General features: G+C 42.6%; 1 long non-coding RNA gene across 9 annotated transcripts; it reads right to left on the bottom strand.

Moving 5' to 3' along the window:
* Positions 1-1,817: 1,817 nt before the first annotated feature.
* On the bottom strand, positions 1,818-9,347 carry LOC135940473 (uncharacterized). 9 transcript variants are annotated; one of them, XR_010574872.1, is made up of 7 exons: positions 9,133-9,341; positions 7,045-7,101; positions 3,773-5,869; positions 3,402-3,707; positions 2,896-3,186; positions 2,454-2,837; positions 1,818-2,248 (listed from the first exon to the last, which is right to left on the bottom strand). It is a non-coding gene; the product is annotated as an uncharacterized LOC135940473 (long non-coding RNA). The 9 variants fall into 9 exon arrangements; XR_010574877.1 differs by having other exon boundaries at positions 3,402-4,150; positions 4,712-5,869; positions 9,133-9,333; XR_010574878.1 differs by having other exon boundaries at positions 3,402-4,150; positions 5,830-5,869; positions 9,133-9,327.
* Positions 9,348-11,502: the final 2,155 nt, after the last annotated feature.

Below are 11,502 nucleotides of genomic sequence, written 5' to 3'. Positions count from 1 at the left end.
AGCGTTCCACCGCATTCACTGCATTCCGCATTGTCTGCTTATTGGTGAGTGGTTCTTGCACAAAACCTCCTCGTATTTTTATTTGATTTCCCTGACCAAGAATTTATTTTATTCATTTTTTCCCAGTCGCAGCATCATATTATGGCGCAGGCGGTCGAGATGATGTGCGATTCGGAGACTAGCATAGGTTCCGCCGCTTTGTCTGGGCGTGGATGTGACGACACGCTCATGTCCTCCACGGCCCTCATGTCATGAGTCTTGAGCGGAGCCAGCCTGCTGTACGAGTGACCACCCGGCGCCGGCACGGGCCAAGAAGCTGTGCATGATCCCAGACTTGATCCTCAAGCGAGGCCTTTTCCCTCTGGCCGCTACTGCCTGCCGCAAGCTCGACCACGTCCCTCGTGCACTCTCGGTGAGTTTTTATTGCTACTGTGCGCACACAGCGTTAATTAATAAGTGACAATGTTCTGAATCCAGCGAGCCAGGAAGCGCGGTTGCCATGCTCTCTCAAAATAAACGCCTGGCGCGGATGATGTCTACCTGAGAGCCTCGGCGTCGAAGATGAGGTGCGCCGTCTGCTCGAATTTGATGTCTGAGTCGCCTGCGTCAGCCGTGTCGAGGCCGCGGCCGCCCTCGACGCCGCCGCTGTTGCCGCCCTTTAGCCAGCCCTGCGCCATCCGTATCACGTAGCCGCCCCTCGTCGGCCCCCAGCCTGCATCACGACCCCCGCCGCCGCTCTCCAGCCACTTAAGACGCGCGTCTGCTCCTCCAGTTCCCTTTTTCAGGGAATCCTTCAAATTATCCTCCCCGATTTAGCGGACCTGCAAGACTATTGTATAAGAGACGGTGCTGAAGCTGAACCGTGAAGCGTTCATCAGGTATTGCTCAGCGCAGGCCTTCAATGGCAGTGCCGCAGCGCCGGAAAAAACGCAAATGACGTCATTTTGACATTTTTCGACTTCAGAAAAGGCCGCAATGGTCCCCGAAATACTATATTTTGTATTCTTAAACTATTTAATTGTGTGTTACTCGAATAAATATATTCATCTTTGTTAAGTTTGTAAGGTATATTCAAGAATAAACCGATATTACGCAATACTGGATAGCATTTGATTTTTACCGCCACAACCACACTAATAATGGAAGCCTGTGAATCTGGCATTCAGCACCAAAATGAACCGCCCATTCGCGTATAAATCTAGCGTAAAGTAAGCACGTGACAAAAAGAGACAATTCTTCACTCTGATACCTCCTAATATCTCCTGCTGACTGGATACAAAATGATCAATTTTTAATGTTATACGAAGCTTCTGCTCTCATTGCAAGCGTTAAAATCGGGTTTTAGTACTGGGTTCGCATGCGGCAAGAGGAGGTACGCAGAATTGACCATTTGATACCTTCTACCGTCTCCTGCAGAGTGGATACAAAATGCTCAATTTTTAGCAGCTCTTAGACGCTAGAGACAGGCACGAGGAACACAGTGAAAATCGGGCTTTATGTACGCGGCCAGCATGAGACGGTAGGAGGCATCAAAAGGAGGATTTTCTGTACCTCCTTTTGCTTCCTGCTAACCTGATACGAATGAGCCATTTTGAACGCTGTTTTCGCTACTCTTTTTCCTTTCTAAATACGGGCTCTCAGTATTAGGACAGCAGGCTACAGTAGGAGGTCTCTTTATCGCGAATTCTATGCCACCTGTTGCCAGAGCCAAATACTATGCTAGGCTTAGTAAACAAAGCGATTTTCTTACTCTAGTCGATCAGCTGTTTTGCTCAATATATCCTGGAAACGATTGTTAGTAAAACGAATGATTCATGTCAGCTTTCGATGAATTTTATTGGCAAAGAAACAAAATTATTACAGGGTTTTTAACTACGGGGCAACTGCTTGCTGCCACGCAGGATTCTCAACATTCTGAGTGAGCTGAAGCAGTGGCTTACAATATTAGGCGTGCTCGCTGCTACCAAACGACGGCTCCAAGCCGGACCAGCTGTGCTCACGGCTGGCTGGCGCGCTGTCTCGACTTGAACCACGACAAACTCAAACCTCTTTAAGATATCCCTCCGCGGCCGCGCCTGGAGGGCTTGCCGCGAGGAGCGAATCCTTCTTTGTTCTATTTCTCGCCAGGGCCGGACGTTTTGTCGTCGACTAGCTGCAGTTTGGGCTTGCTGTTTCTCCTCGTCGCCCGACTGGTCCGACTCGTCGTTGTCCTGCGGCTTTTTGGACTTTGGCTTGCCGTCGCGGCCCCCTGGCAACAAATAATAACACAATAAATGAGTGATTAAAGAATAAGCAAATTTTATGACGATGAATATTCGCAGGAGAAAAGGACGCGAGAGTGTTAATTAGGCAGCAGTGGCAGCATTTATTACAATAAAAGGGTCGAAGATGCTGTCCTTGAAGCAGCCAAACCGCAGTAAATGAAGTTAAGAACTCGGATTAAAAGATCAAACCTGCTGGAAGTTGGTCCAATTGCACGTTTGTCTATTTCTGAAACGCTTCAAAAGGCTCGTCTTTGCTTTTCGAACCACACCTGCAGTTTCGCAACAAGTCCAAAGCCGAACTGGACGAGCAGACGCGTCCCAAGTGGCTGGAGAGCGGCGGCGGGAACCGGGATGCAGGCTGGGGGCCACCGAGGGGCTACGTGATGCGGATGGCGCAGGGCTGGCTCGAGGGCGGCCGCGGCCTCGACACGGCTGACGCAGCCGACTCAAGAGACCAAATTCGAGCAGACGGCGCGCCTCATCTTCGACGCCGAGGCTCTCAGGTAGGCATCATCCGCGCCAGGTGTTAATTTAAAGAAAACATGGCCACCGCGCTTCCCGGCTCGCAGGATTCTGAACATGGTCACGCTTATCAGCTGAAGCTATGCGCAGAGCAGTGATAAAAACTCACCGACAGTGACCGAGGGACGTGGTCTAGCTTGCGGCAGGCAGTGGCGGCCAGGGTGAAGGCCTCGCGTCTCCGGTTGGCCGCTTGAGGAGGCCCTCGTGGGCCTCGGACATTTTCGGCGCCGCACGATCACAACGTTTCGGAAACACGCAATGGCAGCGTTGAGTCTGTTCAACTGGCGCCGCGCAGCAGTGGCGCCTCCACAATCGAATCTCGGAAGCACAGGTTCCTGGCAGGTGCCGCCACGTAGTTCCATCCAACAGGCAAAGGGCCACCCAGCAGTTCACGTTCTGCCTGGGAAGCAGACAAAATAATCACTTTAGGCAAAACGGCAGCAAGGAAAAATTCTTGTAATAGTTTCGACGGACGGAAGAATGTAATGTCGGCGGCAGCAGCAGTGGAAATCACTGCGGGCGCTCGCACAAGAATTTGACGCTGCAATAAAATGTTCGCGAACGATCGGATTGAACACACGCGCACACAATCTTGCATTGCGGGGTTGTACTCACCCCAAATTCTGTAATCAATCGGCCGGTGTCCCTCGGTGGCCGCCTCCGACCTCCGAGGCCATCTACCAGGCACGCTTGTTCGCTTAGGTTTACTGGCGCAGCAGCAATGCATTGGATTAGGATGACTGAAGGAGAGTTAGGCTGGGAGTAGAAGACGGTGCTGGTAAGGAGATGCGAGACAGCCAGTCATTAAAAGAGGGGAAGCGGTGGTGGGGGGCTGACCAGCTACGTTCACCTCACTCCTAACTCCTTACTCACTCCTTTCCGTCTTGCTGTTGTTTCGCATCTCTCAGCATTGCTCCTCTCCTGAAATTGGATTATTTGTCGCACTTGCCCCTCATTTCGTCAATGTTCGCGTTTCCACGGGCTACCCGCAAATTTAGCAGCAGCAGCAGTTGTAGCGCTGCGATTGGCTACACGCCGATGCGGGATGGGAGTAACCAGCAGCAAGGAATTTTCTGCCGATGAAACCGGCGGAAATATTCAAATTCCACCATTGCAGGAAAGAGCAGAATGATAGAATGGGATCACGGCTATACATTACAGCATGAAAGATATTATTTCATCTCGGCTGCAGTCTTTTTTAACAATCGAGGAATAAATTTTTTAAGTAGGTCCGCGCCGCTTTAATAATATAGCGAACCAACAGCAAAAAGCGCTCTGCACTGTCACCAGCGAAGACTTCGATGAGAAGATCCGCCGCTACGCCGAAGTACTCACCATTGCGGGAGTCAAACTCCTACAAAACTCTGAAAACAGAGCAGTAAATTCAATCAAATTGGCACAGAGTTCATAAGCGCATAAACAAGCATAATTTTTAAAATTTAATAAAAAATAAATTGATCGTTCAATTCCTTGTTTCACGTAACTTTAATTTTTTACCTTTCCGGCTATTCCAACAAAAAATCCAGATGGTTCCGTCTTAAAATTTGAAGCTAATGTATAATTTAAAATGAAATGCAAACTAAGCATAACGCAGAACAAGGAATTTAAATTATGTAAAAGGTTACGCAGGCAGCCATCAAACTTTTAGAGTGACGTGCGCAGCCGCCGTGAAACTGGCTGGGCTGCCAGCCACCGGTGAAAAAGGGTCGAGATAAAAAAAGGCTTTCGGCACACCATACTGCACAATTACTGGAGAAGCTGGCACCGCCATCAGCAAATTTAAAACTCGCGGCTGAGGCTTCTAATTTACATTCCATCATATTAAAAAAAATCCATTATATTTTAATAGTATCCATCTTTCGGCTTCAAATTTGTCCAACTGCTTACTGCAGGCAACACAATGCAGTTTTTTTTTTAATTCTTACCTTGAATCGATTCCAAAGCCAAAATAAGGATTTAAATTGACTGCATATTTCTAGAAAGAATACAAATTGAAAGCAACTTTCAGGAGCGTTATCGAAATTGAAGAAAACCGTCTTACCTTCCATTCTAGAGAACTCTTTGGAAAAATGCAAATTTATAAAGAAATTAGTGCGAGAAACCGTAGACGCAGGAGTAATAGTGAGCAAAGAGAAGTATTTCAGCAATGCGCCGGCAGCAGACGCAAAACAAGCAGATTGTGCCTGTTGATGATTGAGTAGCGAGCGTAGAATATTGCCAAACTTACCATTTTCCCCTGCTGCACACCGCAGCAAATCGACAGTCAATAATTATAGCCGCCAAAAATAATAATTATACTCTTATTTAATCCGCGGAAATTAGTTTCGACTCAACAAATACCGCCGATATTTGGGAAATCCATTTTCCTCTAGTATAATTTGCATATTTTGCGATAAAATCCATGCTGCACAGACGAATGCAAACATCATGGAGCAACGTATGCTCTAAAAATATTTTTAAGATTTCATTAAAAAAACCTGTGTAAAAATTAACTTACTTCACCGTGACTGCAAGGCTCCGTTCGTTTAGGTTTGATCCGCATATTACCGGCAATCGCTGTCGCCAGCTAGCGATTGCTTAGACAGAAATTTATTAAAACGCAGTACCAAAGTTTGTGCAAAAACACACATATGATAACGTAAAGCAACTAAAATACTTACACCAAAATAAGAAATTTTAAATAAAATGTAGACTTATTCCGCCGATTGGTGTACGTGACAACTACTGCTGCTGAGACGGCTTTCAGTTTATTCCATTCGGACAATAAGCGGCTACAGTGATGGAAATTAATTTTTAAAATCGTCCAACGCGCGTCCGTAGCGTTTTAGTGCAGCTGCACGCACTTCTAGGGCGTGCACAGAGATTTCAGTTTTAATTTTCATGCCGGCTGGTCCAAGATAACCAAATGCCAGCTCCTTGGCCTATAGTTTAACGTAGAGTCTCAGACTCGCCTTTTTATGGAGTAAATTAGCAAAACAATGCGCACTGCTCTGCCACCCGCGAGGGCTTTGTTGAGATGATCCCGGCAATCAGAAATACATACCAGTCCGGGCGTAAACTTGACACTCCTTTCGCACGAAACTCTGAAAACAGAGCAGAGGAATTCATTCGCATTGGCACCGAATCCAGAAAGGACTGCAAATATTTTTTAAAATAAAAAACTAATGCATTTGACCATCAGATGCCTTGTTTTCTTACGTTTTGAATATTCCAGGAAGTAATTTAGATGGTTCCGTAAAAAACACGAAGCCCACCAAGATTTGAAGCCAACAACGTCACGCAAACAATTGAATAAGGGTGTTATAATACTGATTTAGCTTCAGAAAACTTAATCTTCAGGATTAAATGTGTATAAATAAGTTTTATTTTTTGCAAAAACTGGCACCGATTGAAACATTATTTTGCTATATTTCCGATTCTTACCACACCTAGTTTCTTAAACATTTCCAAGAACTAAATGGATGGCAGACAAGTTTTAAAGTGCAAAATAAATAATATAAAAAATTGGTCTCAAAAATGAGAGCCAAGAATTCAATGCAAAAAATAGATTAGGACGCATAAAAAATGACTAAATAATTTTACCAAAATTAATATTAGATTCTATGTAGAGGTCTCATCCGGCCGTCAAATTTTTGAGTCACTTATGGGCAGCCGCCGGCTTCAAAGCCCCAAAAAATTGAAATTTTAAAAATGGGTACTTTTCGTGAGAAAATATTTGTAATGAATCTTTTGCGAACTTGTTTTAAACCAGAAATTGAAGAAATACCTTCCGTTCCATAAGAAAACAGCCTGAAAAATATGCAAACTTTCTTAGAAATTTGTGCGTCAAACCTCCAGGGTTCGCAATTTTTCCATTGCGCAAAAGACCACCATTTCTCCGGATTAATCCCGGAAACGGTTAGTATTTCGCGCCATGAGAGGTCGTTTCAATTTTAGTTATCACGAGCGTCAGCAGACGCTAAATTTTGAGTACGCAGTGCGTGTAGAGAGCGATTCCCAACTTACCATTTTCCCGTGGTGCAGATCGCTGCATCAATTATTAATTAAAGCAGAGGCAACGTAAGCCTAAAAATAAATATATTCCGACAGGATTACTCGCAACTTACAGCTGCGAAAATCTATTTTGGCTCAACGAAATACCGCTGATATTAGAGAAATCCTTTTCAGTGTTGCGCGAAAGCTACTTCTAAAAAGTCTTTTAAAAAAACTGCTTGGTTTGACTAGATCGGTTAATTAAGGTAAAACACCGCTGCATTACTTTGATCCTCCTGATTATTTCCTCCCTTCGGCTGCGCTGCTTTTTCTCCTTTCTCCGCTAAAACAAGACAGAACACAAAATAATCGATTAAATTCGTTGAAGATACCAATAGATAGCAATAATTTTAGATTTGAAGGAAATCGTTTGTTAAATAATGGAAATCCTTGATTTTTGACGAGGGAACCCTGGGCTGGAAACTGGAAACGCTCCTCTATCCTCAAACGTACCGCAAAACTAGTAGACGCTTTATTAAATAAAATTACCTCGTATAATTTAAAAGAGTTGCCAAACAAAACAATATGGCGCCCCGATTAAGTTCTCCAATGCTTATTTTACACTCAATATTATGTTTTCTTTGGCCTTGGCCTTTTGCCTCGGCGTCAGGACTCAGGACTCGTGACTCAGGAGTTTGGTCATGCACAGGCAAAAAGCGATATCTTTCTTTTTCGTGACAATTCGACGAGGGCTGACGTGTCCCTCTTTGCCTTTTTTGGAAGGCCCTTTTCAGTTTCAACGCGCCTGATTTGCGCTCAAAGACTTACTTTGGCTGCCACGCTTCTGGTTCATCATCTTAATTCTTGTTCTGGATTTTACGAAATGAGTGTGGTTGAAAGTAGATGTAACAGCGACGAATCGAATGCATACATCGCGTGCATGAAAAACAAAATCCTTATAGTGTTAATACATACCTTTTTGTACACCTAAAAATGTACTAAACTTCATTACTGGCCGCGCATTATTTCCATTTTCGACGGTCGAAACCAGGCTGCAAAGAGGAATGCGTCAACACCACCGCAGGAGAGAACAGATAAAAACCTCTAGTCTCATGCAACATACATAAAAAGCAGTTGCAAAGTTCATGCAAATTAATTTATTACACCCGAATCTGAAATTTTGTAAACACTAAGCCTTTTGCAGTCACGCTACAGGAAATGATTGGTGTACGTGACTGAGATTTAAACACATTCCCGCAATTTCCCGCCATGCAGCGAATGTACATACATTTTCCAAATTGCCTCGAAAAGATTTGATTAAAACCTGGGTCTCGCACATAAATAACTCACATTATCCTGACTGCACGTCTTCGTTTTTCAAAAGGATTTTTTCTATCTTTTGGATCGATACCGGCACCGGCAATCGCTGTGCCAAAACCAGCGATTGCTTGAATGTATGTATTTTCATTCATACATACATGCGAATTTATTCGAGCGCAGTTGCAAAAGTTTTAGCGAATTTACGTACACATGAATTTTCATCCGCGTAATGCAACTGTAAAATACACACCAAAAGATGAAATCCTTAAAAAACACGCAGCCACGATAAAGCAAATGATTCACGCACGAGACTGAGATCATAATCAAATCTATGCAAGGCAAGAATCTCGGAAAATTATGTAAATACATACATACTCACGCTGCTCTGCGGGAAATTGAGATATTCGTGTGCAAAAGATGTGTCGAAATTCGGAGGTTTCCAATTAATTACGTGCTTTAGATCAGATTGTCGAAAGGGAAAATCGGACAAATACACAAAATGGATGAGGGACAGTTGCAAAACATACAGGCCCTGCTTACTCTATTAACTCGTCTATTAGTCTAATGTCTAAATGTCTAATGGCAAATGGCGCTAGCGCCGCTAGCGAGGCGGCGGCGATGGTTTTGTCACTTTTCCCCCTCTTTCCGGCAATGTTGGTGTGTTTGCCCAGTTTCTGTTCCCGCCAATGCAGCAGCGGCAGCAGCAGCTCTCTGATTGGCTCCGCGCCGCTACACGGCCGAAAGCGACCTGCAGCAGCAAATTCTATGCTGCTCACTGCTTTGAATCCAATCGGCGGGAAAATGAAAATTCCGCTACCGCACGATGGAGGTGCAGCAGAATGATAGAAAGGGGATCAGCGATCAGCGCCGTGTACATCCCAACAGATTATATCCCGGATTCTGATTGCGAATCATTTTTCACAATCGCACGAGCCGGTTTTAACTGACTTTTAGCCGGCTAAATTGGCAAAAATTAGGCAAGTAACAAAATAAGATAATTCAAATTATAATAAAAATGCCCAATTGCAACAATAATGCGCGAGCGATAACTCACCCCTTTGACGAAGTGTGTGGTTTGTTATGTGATTGATGCCCTCGATAATCTCGATATGCGGTCACTCTGTGATGAAGCAGACGTTGTCCAGCGGGTCCAGCGGCGGCTTGCGGACGCGGTGAAGGCCGGACGCCTCCTTCAGCTTACGCGGGTCGACTCATCTCGCGGCCGAAAAGCTAGACAAGAGCGGACGCGGCTTGATTTATGCAAGCAAAAAGCAAACACCAGTGGCTGAACATCAATTTTAAATAGGATCTGCCCTCTGCTCGCAAGCAAGCAGCTGGCACAATTAATCGTCGGGCGAATTTTGCGAGCGAGAAAGTCTCGAAATCTGCAACGATCACGAACTTCTTTTCCATTCTGATCAACTGTTTAATAATTCGTTTTTTAAATTTGCAAGCGTTTTTTATTTTAAAAATCATTCAAGCCAATATCGCGCTTTTAAAAGGGATATTGCTGGGAGCTGGCGGGCCCGTGATAAAAGTCACCCTTTTGAAACAAATTTCAAATATACATACTATCATCGCATTATAATGTATCTTATGGTATTTCCTGTCTCCTCTTTTACAGTTATTTTTTAATTATTAACACTCCCCACTTGGAGTGATTTAACACCAAAATTGAGCTTTACGCAATCATAACAAATTTAACCCATAATATATATAGGACTGAAAAATTACAAATAAAAGTACTCGAGACCACTTCCGACGAAATTTATAAATACTGTATCGCACTGATTTAACCATTTCGCTCGTTTGAAAGAGCAAGCAAGCAAGAGGCGCTCGTAGAGCAGCAATCGACGGGCAGAACGGGCGCCGCCTCTTGGTGCTTTTCAACGCTCGTGATATTTTTTTCTAAAGCGGCGCCTCTTATACAGCTAGGGCCGTTCTTGGCTCCGCTCTCTGGTGCATCGTTCACGCTGTATGGCGGCTGTTTAATTTGATAATCAGAGTCATTCTTGCGAGTTCATCTTGTTAATTTTTAAAATTCAAATCGTTGCAAAGGGGCCAAAAGGCGGGTCTTGTCTGGGCTGTGGGTTTTTATCTAGTAGGCAACCTTTTTGAAAACAAAAGGGTTATATTTGCGCAATACCGTTTTCTAGCATTCAATCATATCCAATTTTTAACTTAATTTCAATTTAATACTTAAAATGCACCCAGATTCATGAAATTATTATATTCTCCTTTATTAGAAATATTTTTCAATGAATTATTTAATTTAATCAAATTTCTTTTGGAAGGATCCAAATCAAGTGACACCCCCCTTGGCAAGTGGTCTTCAGATTTTGCTGAAATTCGGTGGAGATGTTGCCCTAGGGGACCTAAGTTGAACCCTAGAATATTAGGTTAAAATTCCAAAAATTGCCCATTTTACAGGGGTTCAAAATTTGAGATTTTTGAAAAAGGTGATGTTTTCAACCATTTGTAACTTTGACTCTGTTTGTGGTTAACACAAAAATTTTGTATCCAAAATGATCTACGTTTAACGCCAAACAACTTCCCCAAGATTAAAAACTTCGTAGGTCAAAGGTCAAGGTCACTAAATTGGGGTCAAACTTTTCGAAAAAATCCCACATACCCTAGTACATAAAATTTTGAAAATTCAAAATAGCCAAAATGTGCCTCATATCCATGGTAACAACATATAAAAAATTGGCGAGACTTATTTTTTTCTTTTTGAGATATTTTGAATTGAGTGTTAAAAATCGATGTTTTCCGGGTCTTTTGATCGCAAATAAAAACACGTTTTCCGCTTAATCTCAGCTTCTATGGGTCCGATTTAGAAAAACCGCACACCATTTGATACGTAATGACCTCCCCTAGGTAGCGCAAGTGATCATAAGGGTGCCCACCCCCTTCGAACCCTTAACCACCCCCTGGAAATCCGAAAAAAATATTTTTTCAAATATTTACTATCTAAATCGATTAATTAAGCAAACTGCTAATCAAATATGTTCCAAAATATTTAAAATATAAAATATTTCTATTTTCTTTGTAGAAATAACTGTAAAAACGTAAAATTGCTCATAAAAAATTATTTAAGTTTATTTTAAATATATAATAATTTTGCATTTTTTTGTTTATTCAAAATGACTGAATTTTATATTTTTAAATTGAATTTTTGAATATATTTTCTATTTTACAGTGTTTATTTTATTATTATAAATAAATGCAACTATTAATAATTGTTTTACCATTGGCATTTGGTTAAAATTGTGTGTTTTAAACATTGTTGCTAATGGTTGCATTTCTTTATATTTATAAAAAAACACTGTAAAATAGAAAATATATTCAAAAATTCATTGTAAAAATAAAAAATTCAGTCATTTTGAATAAACAAAAAAATGCAAAATTATTATATATTTAAAAT

The sequence above is a fragment of the Cloeon dipterum genome, chromosome 3, assembly GCF_949628265.1.
Source record: "Cloeon dipterum chromosome 3, ieCloDipt1.1, whole genome shotgun sequence".
Taxonomy (NCBI): Eukaryota; Metazoa; Arthropoda; class Insecta; order Ephemeroptera; family Baetidae; genus Cloeon; species Cloeon dipterum.
Note: the sequence above shows the minus strand (reverse complement) of the source record. Positions and strands in the feature narration are given on the sequence as shown.